This window comes from Macaca nemestrina, chromosome 1 (genome assembly GCF_043159975.1).
Source record: "Macaca nemestrina isolate mMacNem1 chromosome 1, mMacNem.hap1, whole genome shotgun sequence".
Classification (NCBI taxonomy): domain Eukaryota; kingdom Metazoa; phylum Chordata; class Mammalia; order Primates; family Cercopithecidae; genus Macaca; species Macaca nemestrina.
In genome coordinates this window covers 144,539,114-144,565,541 of record NC_092125.1, presented here as the reverse complement: position 1 = coordinate 144,565,541, position 26,428 = coordinate 144,539,114, and the positions used below count along the sequence as shown (strand labels likewise).

General features: G+C 39.6%; 1 protein-coding gene across 4 annotated transcripts in view; it reads left to right on the top strand.

The window, feature by feature from the left end:
* Window positions 1-26,428, top strand: part of LOC105482812 (zinc finger CCHC-type and RNA-binding motif-containing protein 1) — a 111,775-nt gene that overhangs the window by 45,447 nt on the left and 39,900 nt on the right. The gene's annotated exons all lie outside the window — the stretch shown is intronic.

The following is a 26,428-nucleotide window of genomic DNA, read 5'->3' as shown; positions in this document are numbered from 1 at the left end:
AAAAAACCCTTGTGAGCATTTATTTGTTAGTTACATACACATTAAAAAGTATACATTAGGTATATATGAAATGAGATATATTGTTCTCTCTTGATCATATTTTATGAAATAATTTTATTCAAACTCTTCCTATTCTTCCTGAACTCTTTAGCTTCGTCATTATTAAAACTACTTTAAAGTATTTTTTTTTTTTTTTTTTTTTGAGATGGAGTCTCACTCTGTCCCCCAGGCTGGAGGCTGGAGTGCAGTGTTGCAATCTTGGCTCAGTGCAGCCTCCGCCTCCAGTGATTCTCCTGCCTCAGCCTCCCACGCAGCTGGGATTACAGGCACATGCCACCATGCCTGGTTGGTTTCTGTGTTTTTTCGTAGAAATGGGTTTTACCATGTTGGCCAGGCTGGTCTCACACTCCTGACCTCAAGTGATCCACCCACCTCAGCTTCCCAAAGTGCTAGGATTACAGGCATGAGCCACCATGCCCCGCCAAAGTCTTTTAACTTATTTTTTTCAGAGTATATCATTGTTACTTTTGTCATAATCATTTGAACCATTTGAAATCCTGCAAATTGTCCTAAAAACATATATCAAACAACAAAACATCTATTCAAGAAGACCCCTACAACTATGGTAACAATAGCAAGGGTCCATGGTACTTGTTCTACAGCCTGCTTCTTCCCCACCTTCAATGCAGATTGTCAAACGTTCCACTACAGGTGGATATGACCAAGAAGCCTGTGTTCCCTCTTCTTTCATCTTCCCGTCAGGGATAAAATATCCCATTAGGAGGGGCAGTCTATGAGCATTTCTCATTCCCTCCAACACCAAGTTGTAGAAACTAAATTCCTGGTGAGCATGACCAGATGTCAAGGGCTTTCAACCTCCCCCACCCCAGTCATAGAGTAAAAGGTTTAACCCAGGCTTCTCAGCCTGAGAACACCTCCTGATCCCTTCACTGTGGTTCACTTGTAGGGTGGAGTTTCCATGCTTGGAGAGACAAGCAAAGAAGACCAGAGGCTCCCATCCCTGTCCAGTACAAGGGGCCATGGCTCAGAGGTTTTGCCCAGGAAAAGAGGCCATTCATAAAATCAAAGGGCTTGGAAGCTATTCCCCAAAATACCGACTTTGGTTGAAACAACATGTGGAAAAATTCAAGCATTGATACTTGAGAAAGGTTATTGCTAGCTGGTCTACTCTATGAGCAATACTAAAAGAAGATTTTCAAGCAGAAAGCAAGTTACCTTTTCAAATGGTAATACAAATCCACCTGGACAAATAGTAAGGGAATTATGTAATTACAAAAGATAGCATAAATGTATATTTTTTCCTTTCTCCTTATAACTTATTTTTAAAAAATAAGTACTTTATTGTATAAAAGAGTATGTATATAAGTATATTTCAAGGCCTATAACATATAGAAATGTATTATACTTAACAAGAGTGACACAAAGAGAAAAGGTGGGAGCAAAGGTATATTGGAATAAAGAAACAATAGCAGATGTTAATTTGAACCTCTAGAAATAAGGAGAACTTGTAAGTAAGAAAATAAAAATGTAAAACTCTATAAATTTATACCTTTTCCTTCTGCTTCCTTAAAAGACATAAAATACTGTGATTTAATAATCATAACAGTGTATTATTGAATTTGTAACATATATAGATTTAATATATGTAATAATAATAGTACCAACAGAGGGAAGAGCCAATAGTTATAGAGTTATTAGTATAATAATTCAGGATCTCACAGGAATTAATTTAGCATAAATTTCAAGCATCCTTTGGTAAGTTATGTATATCATAATGCCTAGAACAATTACTAAAAAATAATAGGTCTCAAATCAATAACCTAGTCTTTTACCTTCAGACACTGGTTAAAAAAAAAAAACAAAAAACTAAATCTGAAGCAAGCAGAAAGAAGAAAATGAAAAGTTTTGGAAATTAACAGAGTAGAAACCAATGAAATAGAGAATAGAATAAAAAAGTAGAGAAAGTCGATAAAACCAGAAGCTGTTTTTAGAAAAGATCAACAAAATCGACAAAGTTTTTAGTTAGACTGGCCAAAATGAAACAAAACAAAATGAAACAATCCAGAAAAACAACAGAATACTTAAAAAACTAAAACTGAAAATGAAACAGGAGGCATCACTACTGACCTTACAGAAATAAAGAAGATTATAAGGTAATACTATGAACAACAGTATGTCCACAAATTAAATTATGCAAAATAGGCAAATTCCTAGAAAGACACAAACTACCAAAGCTATCTCAAGAAGAAATAGTTCATCTGAGTAAAAGTAACAAGTAAAGAGATTGAATTACGTATTCGTCCATTTTTGTGCTGCTATGGTAAAATACCTGAGACTGGGTAATTTGTAAAGAAAAGAGGTTTAATTGACTCAGAGTTCCACATGGCTGGGGAGGCCTCAGGAAACTTACAATCATGGCATAAGGCTGGAGAGAGAATGAGAACAGAGCAAATGGGGAAGTCCCTTATGAAACCATTAGATCTTACGAGAACTCACTCACTATCATGAGAACAGTGTGGAAGAAACCACCCTGTGATTCAATTATCTCCACCTGGTCCTGCCCTTGACACATGGGGATTATTACAATTTAAGGTGAGATTTGGTTGGGGACACAGAGCTAAACCATATCAATTATTAATCATAAAACTACCACAAGAAAATTACAGCCCCAAATGACTTCACTGGCTACTTCTACTAAACAGCTAAAGAAGAATTTATACAAGTTTCTTACAAACTTGACCAAAAATAGAAGAGTACAATTTCCCATTCAGTTTGAGGCAATATTACAATGCTATGAAACCAAAAGACATCACAATTAAAGTGTAGATCATTATGTTTTATGAAAAAGGATGCAAAAATCCTCAATAAAATTCTAGCAAACCAAATCCCAGAAATATATACCAAGACTTACATGAAGTGGGATTTATCCCATGAAAGCGAGTATGGTTTAACATGTGAAAATGAGTTAATATAAAACACCATGTCAACAGAATGAAAGACAAAAACCATATAATCATCTCAATATACCCAGGAAAAGCATTTGATAAAATTTGATACCCCTTCCTCATAAACACAGTCAACACACTGAGGACAAAAGGGAGCATTCTCAGCTTTATAATGTCTTATGAAGTTTTATTTTGATATAATTTTAGACTTGAGAAAAGCAGCAAAATAGTACAAAGTTTCTGTACAATCTTTTCCTCAGTTCCCCAAATGTTATTATTTTAAATTTATTTTCTTTCTTTCTGAACTATTCAAGAGTTAGTGACAGATATAATGGCTCTTTATACCTAAAAAATTCATTGTGTGTTTCTTAAAAAAGAGAAATTATTTTACAGAGCCACAGTATATTTGTGTAAAGTCCTTCTTAGGCCATACACTTTTTTTTCTAGTTTATTATTTAAATTTTTTAAATATTTCAACTCTTATTTTAAGTTCAGGGGTACATGTGCAGGATGTGCAGGTTTGTTACACAGGTAAATGGGTGCCATGGTCATTTCCTGCACAGATCATCCCATCACATAGCTACTGAGCCCAGCATACCTTAGCTACTCTTCCTAATGCTGTCCCTTCCCAAAACCCCCCCAACAGGTCCCAGTGTGTATATTCCCCACCATGTGTCCATGTGTTCTCATTATTCGGCTCCCACTTATAAGTGAGAACATATGGTGTTTGGCTTTTTGTTTCTGCGTTAGTTTGCTGAGGATAATGGCTTCCAACTTCCATCTCCATCCATGCCCCTGCAAAGGACATGATCTCGTTCCTTTTCATGGCTGCATAGTTAACAGCTGGAATTCTGTGTCTCCTTCTGGGAGGGAAAACAATATGTAACAGACTCTTTAGACCTGTTCTTGCAAGTGTAACATGGATATGTGCCTTTAAGAAGCAAATATTAATAGTTAATATCTGATTTTCTCCGCCTATCTACTGGGAAATGGTAGACGGTTGATTCAGGACTGGTGGAATCCTTTGGTGTCATTCTTGAAGCTTTTTAAGGTGAGGGATTGCAGCACTCTGTGTTGGGACTACTTACTTGTGCATTTGTCGCTGAGATAATAAACATTATTCACGAATTTTAAAATGTTCAAACTATTAAGAGATCTTAGTTAGTATATCTCAGAACCAAAAGTGTGCATGTGGTATTTAGTTAGTAAATAATGTTTACAAGGACAAATTTATTTACAAGGCATGATAATCCAACTGAATGAATATAGAAGAACTCTCAAAATATGTTAAAGACTCCACGGAGCATATGAAGGCTTGAGTTTTTTTAATTCAATGTAAATCAAATAAAAGCACTTATCAAAGTCTTGAAGAATATTTGTTATCATTTTGAATGAATAGTGGCAATTATTGTATTTTAACTGAGGCTTGCTCTACATGAGGTTATGATTGAAACTGACATTCCTGGAATAATGGATATTTCATAAGAATCATGAAACTACTTGCTGAATATTATTCATTTTTACGTGACTATTTGGAAAAATGCCAAAATCAAAAAAAGACAAATGTGTCATCTGTATTCAAAATAGAGTAAAATGAATTAATCAAAATAAAAAATATAAAAATATTTGGGAAAAAGACAGACCCCAAAATACTACTCTAGTATTATAAGTTTTTCATGAGATTGGACAAATACTAATCAATTAATGATTATTATGAGTTGAAGGTATTATAGAAAACCATGAAAGTTTGTAAATGTTTTCATTTCTTGACACCTGAAAGCAATGTTTCTGGGATAAAGTGGAATATATATGTTCTGGATATTTGCAGCATTCTATTGAACAGTGTTTGTGGACAGTAGCTATTATGACATTATAGCTTTTATGAAAGCTATAATGCTTTCATAAATATAGCTATTATGAAAAGTAAAGACAAAGGATTGCATGCACTTTTAAAATTATACTTTAAGTTCTAGGGTACATGTGCACAATGTGCAGGTTTGTTACATAGGTATACATGTGTCATGTTGGTTTAGTGCACCCATTAACTCGTCATTTACATTAGGTATTTCTCCTAATGCTATCCTTCCCCTTGCCCCCACCCCAAGACAGGCCCTGGTGTGTAATGTTCTCCACCCTGTATCCCAGTGTTCTCATTGTTCAATTCCAGCCTGTGAGTGAGAGAATGCGGTATTAGATTTTTTGTCCCTGTGACAGTTTGCTCAGAATGATGGTTTCCAGCTTCATCCATATCCCTGCAAAAGACAGGAACTCATCCTTTTTTATGGCTGCATAGTATGCCATGGTGTATATGTGCCACATTTTCCTAATCCAATCTATCATTGATGGACATTTGGGTTGGTTCCAAGTCTTTGCTATTGTGAATAGTGCTGCAATAAACACATGTCTGCATGTGTCTTTATAATAGCATGATTTATAATCCTTTAAGTATATACCCAGTAATGGGATGGCTGGGTCAAATGGTATTTCTAGTTCTAGATCCTTGAGGAATCACCACACTGTCTTCCACAATGGTTGAACTAGCTTACACTCCCACCAACAGTTTAAAAGCATTCCTATTTCTTCACATCCTCTCCAGCGTCTGCTGTTTCCTTTTTAATGATTGCCATTCTAACTGGTGTGAGATGGTATCTCATTGTGGTTTGGATTTGCATTTCTCTGATGACTAGTGATGATGAGCATTTTTTCATGTGTCTGTTGGCTGCATAAATGTCTTCTTTGGAGAAGTGTCTGTTCATATCCTTTGCCCACTTTTTGATGGAGTTTTTTGTTTTTTTCTTGTAAATTAGTTTAAGTTCTTTGTAGATTCTGGGTATTAGCCCTTCATCAGATGGGTAGATTATAAAAATTTTCTCCCATTCTGTAGGTTGTCTGTTCACTCTCATGGTAATTTCTTTTGCTATGCAGAAGCTCTTTAGTTTAACTAGATCCCATTTGTCAATTTTGGCTTTTGATGCCATTGCTTTTGGTGTTTTAGTCATGAAGTCCTTGTCCATGCCTATGCCCTGAATGGTATTGCCTAGGTTTTCTTCTAGGATGTTTATGATTTTAGGTCTAACATTTAAGTCTTTAATCCATCTTGAATTAATTTTTATATAAGGTGTAAGGAAGGGATCCAGCTTCAGCTTTCTATACATGGCTAGCCAGTTTTCCCAGCACCATTTATTAAATAGGCAATCTTTTCCCCTTTGCTTGTTTTTGTCAGGTTTGTCAAAGATCAGACAGTTTTTAGATGTGTGGTGTTATTTCTGAGGTCTCTGTTCTGTTCCATTGGTCTGTATCTCTGTTTTGGTACCAGTACCATGCTGTTTTGGTTACTGTAGCCTTGTAGGATAGTTTGAATTCAGGTAGTGTGATGCCTCCAGCTTTGTTCTTTTTGCTTAGGATTGTCTTGGCAATGTGGGCTCTTTTTTGGTTCCATAGGAACTTTAAAGTAGTTTTTTCCAATTCTGTGAAGAAAATCATTGGTAGTTTGATGGGGATGGCATTGAATCTATAAATTACCTTTGGCAGTATGGCCATTTTCATGATATTCATTCTTCCTATCCATCAGCATGGAATGTTCTTCCATTTGTTTGTTTCCTCTTTTATTTCATTGAGTAGTGGTTCGTAGTTCTTGAAGAGGTCCTTCACATCCCTTGTAAGTTGGATTCCTAGGTATTTTATTCTCTTTGAAGCAATTGTGAATGGGAGTTCACTCATGATTTGGTCTCTGTTTGTCTGTTCTTGGTGTATAGGAATGCTTGTGATTTTTGCATATTGATTTTGTATCCTGAGACTTTGCTGGAGTTGCTTATCAACTTAAGGAGATTTTGAGCTGAGACTATGGGGTTTTCTAGATATACAATCATGTCATCTGCAAACAGGGAAAATTTGACTTCCTCTTTTCCTAATTGAATACCCTTTATTTCTTTCTCTTGCCTGATTGGCCTGGGCAGAACTTCCAACACTGTGTTGAATAGCAGTGGTGAGAGTGGGCGTCCCTGTTTTGTGCCAGTTTTCAAAGGGAATGCTTCCAGTTTTTGGACATTCAGTATGATATTGGCTGTGGGTTTGTCATAAATAGCTCTTACTATTTTGAAATATGTTCCATCGATACCTAGTTTATTGAGAGTTTTATCATGAAGGGCTGTTGAATTTTGTCAAAGGCCTTTTCTGCATCTATTGAGATAATCGTGTGGTTTTGGTTGTTTGTTCTGTTTATGTGATGGATTACTTTTATTGATTGGCGTATGTTGGAACAGCCTTGCATCCCAGAGATGAAGCCGGCTTGATTATGGAGGATAAGCTTTTTCATGTGTTGCTGGATTCAGTTTGCTGGCATTTTATTGAGGATTTTCACATTGATGTTCATCAGGGATATTGGCTTAAAATTCTCTTTTTTTTTGTCTCTGGCAGGCTTTGGTAGCAGAATGATGCCGGCCTTATAAAATGAGTTAGGGAGGATTCCTTCTTTTTCTATTAATTGGAATAGTTTCAGAAGGAATGGTACCAGCTCCTCTTAGTACCTCTGGTAGAATTCGGTTGTGAATTCATCTGGTCCTGGACTTTTTTTGGTTGGTAAGCTATTAATTTTTGCCTCAATTTCAGAGCCTGTTATTGGTCTATTCAGAAATTCAACTTCTTCCTAGTTTAGTCTTGGGAGGGTGTATGTGTCTAGGAATTTATCCGTTTCTTCTCGATTTTCCAGTTTATTTGTGTAGAGGTGTTTATAGTATTCTCTGATGGTAGTTTGTATTTCTGTGGGATCGGTGGTGATATCCCCTTTATCATTTTTTATTGCATCTATTTGATTCTTCTCTCTTTTCTTCTTTATTAGTATTGGTAGAGTTCTATCAATTTTGTTGATCTTTTCAAAAAACAACTCCTGGATTCACTGATTTTTTGTGTCTCTATCTCCTTCAGTTCTGCTCTGATCTTAGTTATTTCTTGCCTTCTGCTAGCTTTCGAATGTGTTTGCTCTTGCTTCTCTAGTTCTTTTAATTGTGATGTTAGGGTGTCAATTTAGATCTTTCCTGCTTTCTCTTGTGGGCATTTAGTGCTATAAATTTCCCTCTACACACTGCTTTAAATGTGTCCCAGAGATTCTGGTCCATTGTGTCATTGTCCTCACTGGTTTCAAAGAACATCTTTATTTCTGCCTTCATTTCATTATGTACCCAGTAGTCATTCAGGAGCGGGTTGTTCAGTTTCCATGTAGTGGAGCAATTTTGAGTGAGTTTCTTTATCCTGAGTTCTAATTTGATTGCAGTGTGGTCTGACAGACAGTTTGTTGTGATTCCTTTTCTTTTACATTTGCTGAGGAGTGCTTTACTTCCAATTATGTGGTCAATTTTGGAATAAGTGAGATGTGGTGCTGAGAAGAATGTATATTCTGTTGATTTGGGGTGGAGAGTTCTGTAGGTGTCTATTAGGTCCGCTTGGTGCAGAGCAGAGTTCAAGTCCTGGATATCCTTGTTAACCTTCTGTCTTGTTGATCTGTCTAATATTGACAGTAAGATGTTAAGATCTCCCCTTATTATTGTGTGGGAGTCTAAGTCTCTTTGTAGGTCTCTAAGGACTTGTTTTATGAATTTGGGTGCTCCTGTATTGAGTGCATATATATTTAGGATAGTTAGCTTTTCTGGTTGAATTAATCCCTTTACCATTATGTAATGGCCTTCTTTGCCTCTTTTGATCTTTGTTGGTTTAAAGTCTGTTTCACCAGAGACTAGGATTGCAACCCCTGCTTTTTTTTTTTGCTTTCCATCTGCTTGGTAGATCTTCCTCCATCCCTTTATTTTGAGCCTATGTGTGTCTGTGCACGTGAGATTGGTCTCCTGAATACAACACACTGATGGGTCTTGGTTCTTTATGCAATTTGCCAGTCTGTGTCATCTAATTGGAGCATTTAGCCCATTTACATTTAAGGTTAATATTGTTCTGTGTGAATTTGACCCTGTCATTATGATATTAGCTGGTTATTTTGCTTGTTAGTTGTTGCAGTTTCTTCCTAGCATCAATGGTCTTTACAATTTGGCATGTTTTTGCAGTGGCTAGTACCAGTTGTTCCTTTCCATGTTTAGCACTTCCTTCAGGAGCTCTTGTAAGGCAGGCCTGGTGGTGACAAAACCTCTCAGCATTTGCTTGTTTGTAAAGGATTTTATTTCTCTTTCACTCATGAAGCTTTGTTTGGCTGGATATGAAATTCTGGATTGAAAATTCTTTTCTTTAAGAATGTTGAATATTGGCCCCCATTCTCTTCCGACTTGTAGAGTTTCTGCCAAGAGGTCTGCTGTTAGTCTGATGGGTTTCCCTTTGTGGGTAACCTGACCTTTCTCTCTGGCTGCCCTTAACATTTTTTCCTTCATTTCATCTTTGGTGAATCTGACAATTATGTGTCTTGGAGTTACTCTTCTCAAGGAGTATCTTTTTGGTGTTCTCTGTATTTCCTGAATTTGAATGTTGACCTGCCTTGCTCAGTTGGGGAAGTTCTTCTGGATAATATCCTGAAGAATGTTTTCCAATTTGGTTCCATTCTCTCCGTCACTTTCAGGTATGCAAATCAAACATAGATTTGATCTTTTCACCATATTTCATGGAGGCTTTGTTTGTTTCTTTTTACTCTTTTTTCTCTAAACTTGTCTGCTCGCTTTATTTCATTAATCTGCTCTTCAATCACTGATACCCTTTCTTCCACTTGATCGAATCTGCTGTTGAAATTTGTGCATGCATCACGTAGTTCTCTTGCCATGATTTTCAGCTCCATCAGGTCATTTAAGATCTTGTCTACACTGTTTATTCTAGTTAGCCATTCATCTAATCTTTTTTCAAGGGTTTTATCTTCCTTCTGATGGGTTCGAACATCCTCCTTTAGCTCAGAGAAGTTTGTTATTACTGACCTTCTGAAACCTACTTCTGTCAGCTCATCAAAGTCATTATGTGTCCAGCTTTGTTCTGTTGCTGGTGAGGAACTGTGATCCTTTGGAGGAGAAGAAGTGCTCTGGTTTTAAGAATTTTCAGCTTTTCTGCTCTGGTTTCTCCCCATATTTGTGGTTTTTGTCTACCTTTGGTCTTTGATATTGGTGACCTACAGATGGGGTTTTGGTGTGGATGTCTTTTTTTTGGTGTTGATACTATTGCTTTCTGTTTGTTAGTTTTCCTTCTAACAGTCAGGTCCCTCAGCTGCAGGTCTGTTAGAGTTTGCTGGAGGTCCACTCCAGACCCTGTTTGCCTGGGTATCACCAGTGGAGGCTGCAGAACAGCAAATATTGCAGAACAGTGCATACTGCTGCCTGATCCTTCCTCTGGAAGCCTTTTCCCAGAGGGGCACCCGCCTGTATGAGGTGTCAGTCAGCCCCTACTGGGAGGTGTCTCCCAGTTAGGCTAAATCGGGGTCAGGGACCCAATTGAGGAGGCAGTCTGTCCGTTCTCAGAACTCAAACACCATGCTGGGCGAACCACTGCTCTCTTTGGAGCTTCAGACAGGAACGTTTAAGTCTGCAAAAGTTTCTGCTGACTTTTGTTCAGAGGCAGCAGGCCTTGCTGAGCTGTGGTGGCTCTTCCCAGTTCGAGCTTCCCCAGCCACTTTGTTTACCTACTCACGCCTCAGCAATGGTGGATGCCCCTCCCCCTGCCAGGCTGCTGCCTCTCATGTCAATCTCAGACTGTTTTGCTAGCAGTGAGCAAGGCTCTGTGGGCACAGGAACCACTGAGTCAGCTGCGGGATATAATATCCTGGTGTGAAAAAGTACAGTATTTGGGCGGGAGTGTCCCGTTTTTTCCAGGTACAGCCTGTCACGGCTTCCTTTGGCTAGGAAAGGGAAATCCCCCAGCCTGTTGTGCTTCCTGGGTGAGGTGATACCTGGCCCTGCTTCAGCTCACCCTCTGTGGGCTGCACCCACTGTCCAACCAGTCCCAATGAGATGAACCAGGTACCTCATTTGGAAATGCAGAAATCACCTGTCTTCTGCATTGATCACTCTGGGAGCTGCAGACTGGAGCTGTTCCTATTTGGCCATCTTGTTATGGAACTTCTTTGCATGCACTTTTAATAAATCATTTATAAGTAAGTAGACTGTGTTGTGTGGTACTCATTCCATGTACCTCTCTCATTTTTCTTTCTTTTTTTTTATTTTAGATTCTGTCTTGTATTATGGAAATCATTCAATTTTTCACCAGAGAATAAGCTGAGTTTATTGAAGTTGTTGAATAATTCAGTATCTTTCAAGTCATGTTTTCTTTTTGTGTTAGTCTTATAGAAGGAGTGCTTTAAGCACACAGCTCAACTTAAAAAAAAAAGTCTAAATGGGATAACTGCTTGTGGCAATGATCAGGAGAGGAAAATCTGGAATGGATGGTAGAGGAGGGAGACGATGAGTATCAATTATGGCCTTGATACAATTTGCAGGAGTGAAGTCTGGGGTGTGTGCTGTTAACTCCTGTGTGTTAGGTCCTTTATAAATTGCAGCTGGTCACTAACATGAAGTATTGACAATGGATTGAGTTTAATATAGGGCACAGTGATCAGAATGATGAAGGGTGAACTGTATCAGATGCATCTGATGCACTGATGCATTTGGACACTGACTCATCTTGTCAAACTCTCTTCTCATCCCAGTTGTGGCAGTGCTGGGCAGTTCAAAGGAGGCCTGGACTCATCTCAGGCTTATAGCATGTTGTATTAAGTAATATAAAACCTGTATCTGCATAAGAGACTACAAGGTTTATGGGATTGATATACCCATTCTGTAACATGTCCCTCCTGGCCTCTCTCAAACATGCTGGGCATGTTCATGTCTTAGGCCTATACACCTGCTGTTCCTATTGCTACTTATGCTGTTTCTCTAGATATCCAGGTGACTTTCCTCCTTACTACTTTAGGTCTTCCCTGAACTGCCATCTCATTGATGTTATTTCTCATCCCCTGTGTCAAATTGCTATACTCTAAATTGCCAGCTCTTTCGCTCCCTTATCTCTGCTTCACTTTTCTGCATGAAAGTTGTGGTTATTTGATATTCTATATGTTTTATATTTTTGTTTATTACTTGCTAGAATGTTTTGTCCCTTGAAGGCAGATATTTTTTGTCTAACTGCTCAATCTTCTGTAGCACCTCAAATCAGTGCTTGACACATAATGAGCCTTTAATAAGTATTTGTTAATTGAATAAATCAAAACTGTTGAAGTGAACATGTTGGTTAAACGTTATGCTCGTTTTCAAGATTTTTGAGATATGTTGTAGAATTTTCCTCTGTAAATATATGCAGTCCCTCCCACTCCTTCAAGTGTTTATCACATCTTTCACCTCCTCCCCAACCAGGTAGAATCAGGATTTTTAATCTTACCTCCACTAATAGGTATAAAATGACATGTTTTCTAAATAAGCTGTTTAAACATTTCAGCTCAAAAAGAATATATATTTAGATAATTATCTTTACCACATTTTTATCTCATAGTATATAGGCTTCCTTGAGGCAATGAAGCCTGAGTTAGTGTTACAATAAGAAGTAAAATGCATTTCGTAGACATTGTGCTAAATTCTTTACAGGTGTTATTAGTTAATTCCATTCTTCAGTACCTGCTTATGATGTAGGTAGTATTATTTGCATTTTAAAGACCAGTAAATACAGTTTAAATATGTTTAATGAGTTTTAAATTTTTTTTTTTTTGAGACGGAGTCTAGCTCGGTAGCCCAGGATACAATCTCAGCTCACTGCAACCTTCGCCTGTTGGGTTCCAGCGATTCTCTTGCCTGAGCCTCCCGAGTAGTTGGGATTACAGGTGTGTGCCACCATGCCTGGATAATTTTTGTATTTTTAGTAGAGACGAGGTTTCACCACTTTGGCCAGGCTGGTCTCAAACTCCTGACCTCAGGTGATCTGCCCATCTCGGCCTCCCAAAGTGCTGGAACTACAGGGATGAACCATTGCAACCAGCTGTTTAATGGCTTTTTAATACCAGTTTATCAGGCCACAAGGCCCTGACAGTTGATTGATTTGAGGTTTCTTCAAATGATGAATCGGTGTGTTTAAGAGGATCAAATTGGGTTCATAGGTGGTTCTATATTCTGCCAAGGTGGACTGAAACATTCTGGTGCTATATGTCTCTCCCTTTACTCTTTGTAACTGTAAAGTCTGATTAGTACTTATAAATGAAAAGTCTCAGGCTCTCTTCCACTTTTTGTTGTGAGTGAAGGATTTCTGATATCGATTCAGAACAACTTGAAACAATTTTTATTTTGGACACATGTCAGATTGAAAGTGGAAGCAGGGACAAGCTCTTCATTTTTGGGAGATAGCCTAGATGTTAAGAAAACTGCTCTTTTCTGTGTATTACAATGAGGTGGGAACAGTTTTTATGCATTTTGTTTTTACATGAGACTGCTTGAAAATTTTTCTAGGGGCTTTTTCTTTTAAATGGTAGGTAGGCAGAAGCAACATTTCCACTTTCCAGTTTACTTGGTTTGCTGTCTATGGAATCCTTGTATCCTTCTAATAGATGGTCACAGATCAAATTAATTCATAATTTAGTATTATTATACAATACAATAATTTATGTATGTATGCTTAGTGTTTCAAAGATTGCCCCAAATATTAGTATTCCATGAACAGACTCTGAATTTCAGGTATGGTATGTTTTTATAGTAAGCTGCTTTTTACATAAAGAACTCCAGGCAGCATGCTCTAGGGTACATAGCAGCAGAGATTCATTGATTCAGCTGGGGTTGCTTAGTCTTGTATAGAATGGGGACATGACCTGCAAGTTAGGAAAACAATCAACAACATGCATGTGTGCGTAAAGAGAGCAACGTTCTGTGTGCACAGCACTGGGCTGGATGCTGAGGGTATGAAGACTAATTAGACACAACCACTGCCCTCAGTGAGTCACTCTTACTCCTTACTCCAGTGGGTAAGAGTGACTTGCACCCAAATTATAAAATCAAAGGATTAGAGAGAATAGGAAGAGAAGAGCACTGAACACCAAAATATGTAGCCTCAGATTACAAATTGGAACATTTGAAACTTTTACTCATGAGGAATTTACCCTGATGTCACTTATGTGAAATGGATTAAATTTTGGATTTCTAAAAAATGACCTGACAATAAAAACAGACACATAGACCAGCAGAACAGAAGAGAGAAATCAGAAATAAATCCACATATTATAGCCAACTTATTTTTGACAAGGAGTCCAAAGACATACAGGACACCCTCTTCATAAATGGTGCTGGGCAACGATAAAACTATTAATACTAGAGGAAACCATGGGGAAACGCTTCAGGACGTTGGTTTAGGCAAATATTCTATGGGTAAGACTTCAGCAGTGCACCCAACAAAAGCAAAAATAGACAAATGGGACTTTGGTACTTAAGTGATCCTCCTGCCTTGACCTCCCAAAGTGTTGGGATTACAGATGCTGAGCCACTGTGCTTGGCCCCATAATAGACTTGTTTCTATTGTATAGAAACTTGTATCTACTCCTTTTCAGTTCTAGCAGAACAAGAGCTTAAACTTTTTAATTTTTATTTTTAAGTTCTGGGGTACATGTGCGGGATGTGCAGGTTTGTTACACAGGTAAATCTGTGCTATGGTGGTTTGCTGCACCTATCAACCCATCACCTAGGTATTAATCCCATCATGCATTAGCTCTTTTTCCTAATGAAGAGCCTGATTAAAAATATAAAACCATGGTACCTAAATCCTCAGAGTCCTCAAAATACACAATTTAATTTAAGCCGCATGCCTGTTTTTTGTTGCTGCTGTTGTTGTTGTTTTTGTGTGTGTGATCTATTTTGCTGCAGAGTTTCCAAACCAACTGTGCACTATTTGGAACTCTCACAGGTTTTATACAGTTTCCTTTTCACTTGTAGCAGAATGATTATTGGGCTGGCATATTATAAAAAGCCAAAAAAAAATTAAATGTATTAATATCTGGTCCCCAAATTTCTGATAGAAAGGGAAATATGTGTGTCTGTAAGCAGATTTAAAATGACTGTTGAAACAGAGATGGGACTCCAAGAATTTAAGTATCAGCAGAAACCTAAGCAAGAAAAAATGACTGTTAAATTTCTTTGTGAAAGAAATTTTGTTTGTTTTGAAAAACCAGGTAGTGAGTAGAGGGAAGAGGATAGAACATGGGACATGAGAGGACAGATGGGAACTAGCAAGGTAGAAGTGGGCTGGGCTGGGCTATTGTGGAGTGAAGGGCTTGTGGTTCTCCTCCAGGTTACAAGATCGAAGTGTTTTTTTTGTTTTTTTTTTTTTTTTGAGATGGAGTTTCGCTCTTGTTGCCCAGGCTGGAATGCAATGATATGATCTTGGCTCACCGCAACGTCCGCCTCCTGGGTTCAAGTGATTCTCCTGCCTCAACCTCCTGGAGATCAAAGAAATCTTAGGGAACAAACTTTCCACACCCACATCTTTAACAAAATCTCCTACACTCGAATGTGCTATTTCAATTGTCTTACATTTGGGAGTGAGGGTTAGATGAGGTACCATGTCCAGCTCTATCTCAGATTAAACTGCCAACCCCAAACTGAGAGGTCTTCTTCATCATGATTGGAAAAGGCGTATCGGAAGGGATCAGTCAGTGACACAGCATTTTCTCAGCTAGCCCTGGAAAACCACCCAAACGTCATAGAAGTATGAGGGAAATGTCTGCTTAACCTACTCTTTCTTTTGGGAGGGCATGCAGTTTAGCTATTTGAGTGAGTATTTTGTTTTTGCTCCAATACTTGATTTTAGCAGAGCAAATGAGTCCATTATGCATTAGCAAATAAAGTCAGCTCTGAAAGTGAATTCTCAGGGAAGGGAGTGGAGGCACATGCTACAATTCTTGCACTGTTCTAAGTTTGTTGTTATGTCTCATGTGGAAGTCAGAATGTCCTGGAGACTCATTCATGGTTTGGCTTTGAGATAAGCACTGGAAGATGAGCTAGAGATGAGGTGGTGGCAAAAAATAGGGATGATCTTAGACAAATTGAAATATTAAAAACTCTTTTCTTTTTCTCCTTCCTTCCTTCCTTCCTTCCTTCCTTCCTTCCTTCCTTCCTTCCTTCCTTCCTTTCTTTCTTTCTCTTTCTTTCTTTCTTTCTTTCTTTCTTTCTTTCTTTCTTTCTTTCTTTCTTTCTTTCTTTCTTTCTTTCTTTCCCTCCCTTCCCTCCTTCCTTCCTTCCTTCCTTCCTTCCTTCCTTCCTTCCTTCCTTCCTTCCTTCCTTCCTTCCTTCCTTCCTTCCTTCCTTCCTTCCTTTCTTTTCTTTGTCTTGCTCTGTCACCTAGGTGGAGTACAGTGGCATGATCTTAGCTCACTGCAACCTCTGCCTCCTGGGCTCAATCATCCTCCTATCTTAGCCTCCCAGGTAACTGGGACCACAGGCACGTGGCTAATTTTTGTATTTTTTGTAGAGAAGGGTTTTTGGCATGTTGCCCAAGATGTCTTGAACTCCTGGGCTCTAGTAATCCATCTCCCGTGGCACTTCAAAGTGCTAGGATTGCAGGCTTGAGCCACCATGCCTGGCCTGCCTCCATATGTTTCAATGAAAAAGCACAAATGTTGTATTCATATTAAACAGCTATTCAAGTACACACATATGCACACATACAAATGATTATGTGGGAAAGAATATTAAGAGATTGCTGGAGGCCATTATCCTTAGCAAACTAACACAGGAACAGAAAACCAATTACCCCATGTTCTCACTTGTAAGTGGGGGCTAAATGATGAGAACACAGAGGGGAGCACACACACTGGGCCCTATCAGAGAGTGGAGGGTGGGATGGAGGGAGAGGATCAGGAAAAATAACTAATGAGTACTAGGTTTAATACCTGGGTGATGAAATAATCTGTACTAAAACCCCCCATGACACAAGTTTGTCTATGTAACAAACCTGCACATGTACTCCTGAACTTAAAATTTTTCTTAAACGGAAAGGAAGGAGAAAAGGAAGATGGAAAGGAGGGAGGGAGAAAAGGGAGGAAGGGAGGAGGGAGAGAGAAAGGAAAGAATGGGAAAAATAAAGGGGAAGAGAAAAATAAAAAGAAGAGATACATCCATACATAGATAAAATAATTTTTCTTAACAAAAGAAATATAAGATTATATGAATGTGGTCTGTAAATAACACTGTTGAGTCATAAAAATTATTAAATATATGAGTCATGAAAAACCATAATGTGTTACCACTACACATCTGCCGAGTGGAAAAAAGGCAAACTATACTGAGGCTTGATGAGCTTGTGGAGCACCTAGAATGTTCATACATTACTCATGTAAATATGACCTAGCACTGCTATGAAACTGCTATGAAACTTCTAATGCTGAACATATGCATTTATAGAAATCCATTTCTAAATACACACACATGAGGAACTGAACATTTGTGAACTAAAAGATGTGCACAAGAATGCTCATAACACTACTATAATAGACATAAAAGTGAAAGTACTCAAATGCTCATCAAGAGTTGAGTGGGGATGAATGTGGGGGTGCATGCCTGTAATTCCAGCACTTTGGGAGGTCGAGGCAGGTGAATCACTGGAGGCCAGGAGTTTGAGACAAACCTGGGCAGCACAGTGAAACCCTGTCTCTACTAAAAGTACAAAAATTAGCCTTAGCCAGGTGTGATGGCACATGGCTGTAATCCCAGCTACTTGGGAGGCTGAGGCACAAGAATTGCTTGTACTGGGAGGCAGAGATTGCAGTGAGCAGAGATAGTGCCACTTCACTCCAGCCTGGGTGACAGGGTGAGACTTTTTCTCAAAAAAACAGAGTTGAATAGGTTATTTATGATATATTCATATAATAAATACTACACAACAATGAGAATAATTGACCTACAGTTAAACACAAAAATATTGACCAATCTTACATTTACTCAATCTTACATTTACTCAATCTACTATTGAGTAAAGGGTACTGGATACTAAAAAATACGTATTTTATGATTTCATTTATATAAAGTACCAAAACAGGATAGTAATCTTCGTGGGTGTAGGAGGAGGTGGTAGACCCTGCTTGGAAGCATGAGAAGGGCTTCATGGCAACTGTTATATTCTGAATTTTCTTTGAGTGCTGGCATTCTGGATATGTTTCATTTGTGCAAATCCATGGAGCTATATATTGATGATGTGTCCACTTTTCTACATGTACATTTATGCTCCAAAGTAGTTTACTTAAGTCATCTAACAAAATCTAGAAATAAGTCTAACAAAATATGCAAGAACTGTACACCATCAACTATGCAGTATTTCTGAGAGAATTAAAGGGGTTAATAAATGGTAGGACATGTCATGATTAGGGATTGGAAGACTGATTATTTTATGAATCTCATTTCTCCACAAATTTATCTATAGATTCAATGTAATTGCAAGACTCATACGTAGAGCGAGTTGATTAATAGAAACTATAGTGAAAGGATAATCTTTTCAATAAATGGTGTTAGTATCACGGGATTCTTGGGTTATCACTTCACCAGCTGGAAACCTCTGTGGCCAGTGGATCCTTTGCCTGAGTTTTTCTTGGGCTCACTGGACTTGTTCCACTCCTTCAGCCTGGCAGGTTGCACTTGGCTTACGCTACGCTCCTGGATCTCATGCCTGCCAAGAGTGAGCTGAGTGGGGAGGGGTGTGTGAGTGAGTGAGCCTGGGGTCCAGCCACTGCTCATAGCCAGGCATGCTTTGTGGCAGGGTGGGCAGCTCCGGGGACTGGCATGGGCGCTGACTCCCTGAGAGGATGAAACTGGACCAGGTGAACCACAAGCAGTTTCCACGGCTGGTACCAGGGAATGTGGTGGTGCCAGAAGCTTGGAGTCACCAGGAAGTGTTGAGCTCCAGAGAGGTTATCACAGCCCTGGCTTGGGGAACTTCTAGGTCTGGGATCCCCAAGGGGCCACAGCTCTTCTCTCCTTCTCTCTTCTCTCCTTCTTGTTGCCCACAACATGGTGAGCAAGGGGGGTGTTTCAGCCCCGTTTGTGTTACAGCTCTTTCAGTTCTGCCATTTGGCGAGTCCCTAGTTTTTATCCTGTTTCCAGGAAGAATGAGGTACCTAGACAAATGAAGGGTAAGGAAGACATAGAGGAGCTTTATTGAGAAGTAGAACAGCTCAGAGGAAACCCACAGTGGGTGGCTTCTCTCCACAACTGGGATGTCCTGATGAGTGTTCAGCTCTCAGCAGAGAGGAGACCCTGGAGTAGGTAGCTCCTTGCTGCAGCTGGTAGTCCCAAGTCTGCTCAGCTCTCAGCAGAGAGGAGAACCTGGAGGGGGTAGCTCCTCTCCACAGGCAGGTCATTCTGTCATCTCAAGTCTGGCTGAGCCCAGGGTTTTTATGGGCTTCAGTGGGGAGGAAGTGTGTGCTGATTGGTCCATGAGTGGCCATGGGTGGGCCTGGAAAAAGCAACATAAGTTCTCACTCTGGTCTGCAGGACTGGCAGCCCAGCTTCCAGGCTTCAGGCCTTCCCTGGCTTGAAGGTGGGGCTTCACCAAGGGCCTACCTGCTTCTACCCTAGAGCCTGTCTGCCTCCTGCTGTTGCTTATATAACCCAGGCTGTTCCTGCCAAAGAGTGCCTGTAAGCCAGCACTGAGCTGCCCTCAGCCCTGCCTCAGTCTCCATCTGGTGCTTGGTGGGGCACAAAGTCTGGTGCTTGGTGGTGCACAAGGCAGCAGAGGCTAGTATGTCAGGGTTGCCCTAAGTGTGTGCACACCCGACCAGGTTGCAATAATACTCAGTCTTGGCCTCAATTTTGCTCCAGATCAGAGCAGGCACAAGAGCAGGGAGAGGCCTGGAAGCAGGAGCAGGCATTTCCAAGCCCGCAGGGGCAAGGGGGACTTCCCTGGCCCCTGGGAGTGCAGCGATGCCTGGGTCTGCAGCTGTGGCTTGGGTGGCTGTAGCTGTACCTGGAGCTCATGCCTCCTCCCAGTCCCCAAGAGCACAGGGATGTCCAGGCTTGAAGCCATGGCTGGGCAGCTGCAGCTGCACCTAGGGAACGTGAGGCTCCCACCCTACCAATTCAGAAGCAGGCAGGTCTTCCACCTGTTTCTGGCTCCCACCAGCTCCATGGAGTATGCAGTCCTGGCCACACCTCCCCAGTGCAGCAAGTGTCACGGCAGCAACCACTCTAGATGAGCCATGGCTGCCGTCATTAAGTCTTTACTATACACATGTTAAAAAGTAATTAAACTTGGTTCCTACCCTCCTGACATTAAAAACCAATCAATTATAGATGGATTATAGATATAGTTGTGGAAATCAAAACAATCAAACTTTCAGAAAAAAAATCAAAGACATTATTTTCAGGTTTTCCCAGTTGGGAAATGTGATACAAAACTATTCAGTTTAAATAAAAAAATCAATATCTTTAACTGTATTATAATTGAGAACTGCTATTTAACCAAAAATACAATGAAGAGACTGAAAGACAAAGATTAAAAAAAGATTAAAGTTTAAAAAAATTAAATATGTATATACACATGAATGGAATATATAAAGCAGTCTTCAAATCAAGAAAAAAAGGACAATTCACTAGAAATAGAAGAAAAGTCTTAAACAGTCTCATCCCAAAGAAGATATCCTAATGAACAGTGGACATGAACAGGGGCTCAACTTCCTTAATTATCTCTCATTCTCAAGGAAAAGCAAATTAGACTGTGAATAAAATCTACAAGTACCCACTAGGATGACTCCAATTCAAAAGGCTGACCTATCCAGGTGATGATGAAAGTGTGCAGCATTGGGAATTCTTACACATTGCTGGTGAGAGTATAAATTGTGACAATTGTATTAAAAAACTATTTGGTATTATCTACTATAAGGTGAAAAATACATACTATATATTTAATAATTCCACTCCTAGTTATCTGTAGTGAAATATTATTGTAGAACCCAAAAGCTTGCATGAATTTTAACACATAATATTGAGTTAAAGAAGTCAAACAAAAAACAAAACATAGTATATATTTCAGTTTATATAAAGAAAAAAGCAGACAATAACAATCTGTGATGTTCCAAGTCAGATAACATTTCTGTATTAGTATCTGCTATTGCATAAGAAATATGCTCCCAAATGTAGTGACTTGAAACAGCACTGATTGTCTCATATTTTCTAAAGTTCACAAGATTCTAGACAAGGTTTAGCTGTGTCTTCTTTGTGGTTTCTCACAGGCTGCAATCAAAGTGCCTCCTGGGGAAGAATCCACTCCCCAAACTCAGTCTCATGGTCATTGGCAGGATTCATTTTATCATTAAGTTGTTAGACTAAGGTCCTCAGTTCCTTTATGGCTATCAACTAAAGGTCATCCCCAATTGTTTGCCATGTGAAATTTCTGCCATGATAACTTCCTTCATCAGTGTGAGCAAGCCATGAAAGAGAGAGGGAGATAAAAAAGAAAGGGTAGAGAGAGTAAAAGAGTGTGTAAGCTAGTGAGAAAGAGGGAGACACACAGAGAGAGTCAGCAAGCAATAAAGCACATGGGCTAGCAAGGTGGAAATTTGGGTGATGCTATAACTAAGATTCTGAGGGTATTTGGCAAAATTTAGTTCCTTGATTTAGTTCCTTACATGATGGTGCGAGACAGATGTACTTCTCAAAAATCATCTACTGTAAGATTATAATTTGGTTATTTTTCCTTATGTATATTGTTTTTCATTTTACTTTTAAAAAAGTAAAAGTCACTAAGACTGGAGTAGATTTAGAAGGGCAAAAGTGAACACAGCAAATTAGGAGTCCAGTGTGGAATTCCAGGTGAATGACAACATAGACTTAGACTAGAAAGGGTGAGGTTCTATTCAACTCTAGATGTATTTCCAATTTAGAGGTAACAGGACTTGCTATTGAATTGAACTTGAGGACAGAGAGGAAAATAGGGATCAAGGATGGGGTTAAAGGAAATATATTTGCCAAGATAGGGGAGACTGTGGGAGGATGAAGTTTAAGATCACAGGAGAATCAGAGTTTTGATATGTAAAACTTGAGATATTTATTGGACATCAGCGTGGGAACGCTAAACAGGCAGTGAAGTTAGAGATGTAAATTTGGACATGTTAAATAGAGATTTGCCGAAGCCAAGAGAGTGGATTAAAGAAAAAAAACGGGCTCAAAAACTGAAGAGCTATGATATTTAGAAATTAAGAAGTAGAAATAATTCAGAAAAGTAAATTGAAAAAGAATGGTCAATGAGATAGAGAAAAACAAAGACTGTGTGCTATATAAGCAGCCTGAAATATGAAACGCCTGAAGAAGGAAGGGATGATTATCTTTGTCGTATTGCTGAGACATAACATGAGAATGGAGAATCGAGCATTTGACATATCAACATGGAGCAGGCAGGTCATGAGAGGGGCTGATTGTGTGGTGTTGGGGTCCGCGTGTTTCCTAAACAAAGGAATGAACACACAAGACAACACAAGACAAGACAAACATGGCGGCCGCCTTAAATGGCGCGCTGTCCTTTATTTTATACAGTCGTTTGTGGAATGTTGCCAAGTCACAAGACACATTGTTGTTTTTCTGACCTTTCCCTGACTTTCCGGATTTTCAAGATATTTGCATATAAACAGGCCCCCAACGCCCTGCTTCGTTTGCAAGAGCAGGACTTGTCGGGAACGCCCTGCTTCGTTTGCGAGAGCAGGACTTATCGGGAACACCCTGTTTGTGAGCACGTAGTCCTCTACAGTGTGGGATGCTTGACAGTGAGATTATGGAGGAGGTTTAGTTACTGTAAAGAAAATGTTGAGGCTGAGGTGAGATGATAGAAAAGACTTTCTCAGAGGTCAAGGAACTGAGAGACTGGGGTATTAGATGCTTGTCTACCGCATGTGAAAGGCCCCAAAAATTAACAACAAGAGTAGTGATAAAGAGAGGAAGAGTCAGCTGCTAAAATATTCAGTGAATAAAGGGGTTGGGAGATCCAGAATGCCTAGAGAGAGGGAGTCGTGAGTAATATAGCCTGATAACATGTGTTTCACTTTATGTGTATTGTTGTTTTGTGGCTTTCTGGAAGATTTAGAAACTAAAGAAAGAGAATAAACGATTTGGAAGCAAAGATAAGAAGGAAGAAGGGTATCTAATCTATGTCACTTCGAGCTCTGTCACATTAGGAATATAGAGGAAAAGCAAGATGTCGCCACCAAAGGGAGATGCTAGCCTCTCAGCCACTCCTCAGTTTGTGAGCTTTCTATGCCTTATTTCATCATCTCAATGAGCCCATCAATATCCAATTCATATTGTTTAGTGAGGCTGAAATGAAATAATGTACATAGAAGTCTTATTTTGAACACTGAAAATTTAGTAAAACTTTCAATTAAGTATTAAATATCAACACATTTCCTAAACATGATATTTAAATATATGTTATTTCTAAAAAGGTTTCCAGAGCATAAAATTTGTAATAAGGTGTGACTGTGTGATCTTTTATGTTGTTATCATTACTATGTTTCCTAATTTCTGGGTTTTTTTTTTTTTTTTTTTGAGACAGAGTCTGGCTCTGTCACCCAGGCTGGAGTGCGGTGGTGCAACCTCAGCTCCCTGCAACCTCTGCCTCTGCAGCTCAAGTGATCCTCCTCCCTAAGCCTGTTGAGTAGCTGGGACCACAGGCATGCCCAACAACCTCTGACTAATTTTTTTGTTTTTTTTTTTTCTGTAGAGATGGGGTCTTGCCGTGTTTCCCAGGCTGGTCTCAAACTCCTAGATTCAAGCGATCCACCTGCCTTGGCCTCCCAAAGTGCTGGCATTATAGGCATAAGGCACCAATGCCAGGCCTGTTTTGAAATTTCATACATATTTATAAAACATGTGTTCAGGATGAGAGAATATATGAAGAAGTTACATAGCGATGTATATCTGTATAGAATAAAAATGGTCTAAATCAATGTCGTCAGTCCATGGCTTTATAGACACCATCTTCTAGTCTAATCACTCATCTGTTTTTACCCAATGCTCATATTGTGGGAAAAGTGTAGGGGCACAGAACAGTGAGCACTTTCGGGAATGTTGGAATCATTCTCTATTAGAATTATATTATTATACAAAATGTCAGTGAATCAGTCTGGATTTGGTCATGGAAACAAAGCCACCATCAATCATTATGGAAAGAAGGTGTTTCATGTGGGAATTTTAAGTATATAGGACAAACAGGATATGGGAGAGCTGGGAGTTTAAGGTCTGATAAGGGAATATTTGGTGGGATGAAGAAATAGTGACGAAGCACTTCAGCCTAAAGAGACTTCTTAGAAACCTCTCAGGCCCATATTTCCTTCTCCCAAAAGGCAAAAATAATACTTAAGTTATCCTCACCAGGAGATTTGGCTACAGAAATGAATAACCCAATTTTTAATCTATTCAGCTAGTCTCACCACTGCTACCTGAGGAGCTACCTGAGAATCCTGGAGACACAACTGAACACTAATGACAATCTCTTAGATTATAGTTGGGGATATTACCAAGGATGTGATTTACCCAGAAGGATTAACTCTAGCAAAGCAGCTAGATGAGGAAGGTTACTGGGGTCCGAGTTTGGACTATGCCCTGCTTGGAATGAATATAGGGTCAGAAATCTTTCTTGTACTGTTAATAGAATGACCTGTTCCACTGGCCAAACCATCAGAGCACAGCAGAAATCCCAAACTCCCTTGCTCATGTGGTCCTAGACAACGACATTGTCTTAGACTCTCTCCTTGCTGTACAGGGTGATGTTGGTGCTGTTGCTAACATTTACTGCTGCACCTGGGTAAATACATCCAGCTACATTGAATTGGAAACATCTACGATCCTAAAGTTAACCAAATCTCTGAAAGGGAGACTTCAAAAAGCCTCCTGGCTGGACTTCCTGGCTTGAATGTACAATTCCCACCTATTTTCAGCTGGCTTTTGTCTCTAGTCTAGGATACCTTCTGTGTTCCATCCTACAAATATTAATGATCCTTCTATTTGGGCTAATCATTTGGGTACTCTTTCAAATTGTTCTAGCCTGTTATTTTTTTGTTTGTTTTGTTTTGTTTTGAGATGGAGTTTCACTCTTGTTGCCCAGGGTGGAGTGCAATGGTGGGATCTCGCTCACTGCAACTTCCTCCTCTCGGGTTCAAGCGATTCTCCTGCCTCAGCCTCCTGAGTAGCTTGGATTACAGGCATGCGCCACCACGCTCCACTGGTTTTGTATTTTTAGCAGAGATGCGGCTTCTCCACGTTGGTCAGGTGATCCACCTGCTTCGGCCTCCCTGTGTGCTGGGATTACAGGTGTGAGCCACTGCGCCCAGCTCTTCTAGCCTGTTTTAACAAATATCTGCAAGAGACTTGGATCATGCTGACCTAACCCATGAAACTTTAAATTTATTCCAGACAGGAACCAGAATCAACATAACCTAGGAGGCTTTGATTAGAATCTAACAGGTACCTGAGTGCCTTTTGTAAGTAAATGGCTCTAGTTGCTCAATTGGCCACTACTGTGCCACCAGAGTCCCTAGAAGATACCACATAAACCTGAAGCACGTAGCTAATCACTTCCATGCTGTGATGAAATGCAATGCTGTCTGCCAACAAGTTTGAGCCCATCTTTCAAGATGCATCCTGAGTGGCTAACTGGGCTTACATTTAAAGTTGAGCCAAGAGGCCATTTGCTAACAAGGGGTCACACACACGTTCTGAGTTCACCCAAAACACATACCTTATTATTTTGGGGCTTTTCAGCTCTCCTGCCTCTGCCATCAGGGCTTAGCTGTATTGACCAATTAGAACTCAGCTGGGTTGACCAATCAGAACTAAGTGGGTTTCGAGATTTAATTCTCAATTGAATGAACAGACCTGACTGGGAACCTGCATGGGAACTTTGGCTATAAAACCTGAGCATTCTTTCTGTTCTCTGGAAGAAATAATGTTTAAGTTGTTAACACTTTATGCATTTTCCTAAAATTGAATCAAACAACTCCTTCTGAAACATAACCCTGATATCAGGGAGGTCGTACAACACCGTGCTAAACAATTTTATTTCTCTAACCAAGGCCCGTGCCCTAATCAACAGGAAGTACTAGAGTGCTTGTCGCCCATTCTCCCTCAAGATTGAGAAATGAACAATGAAAAAAAGGGGATTTGAAATGCAGAATCAGCCCAGTGTGGTTCAAGTTTGTGTAATAAAATAATGCATTGTTTTACAGTTGCCACGGACTCTTGGTTTCCAGTTATGTTACGTGGGCATGCCCACACACACTCAGCATGCAACCACGGTGAAACCTAAGTGCTTGGACCAGGGAGCAGGGCTGATTTAAGAAGGGGACACCTCAGGGCTTAATCTGTGATCTGATCAGATCCAGGCCTGACATCACCTCATGGTGCAATGCAGTCAGATCACACCTCATTACCCTCTGTCTATAAGACCTGCCTCAACCCCCAGATCTGAGAGACAAATCTGAACATTTTCCCCATCTCCTTGCTAGTCGACTAAAAATAAACCTTTCCCTCTACAAAACCCTTGTGTTCCTTGTT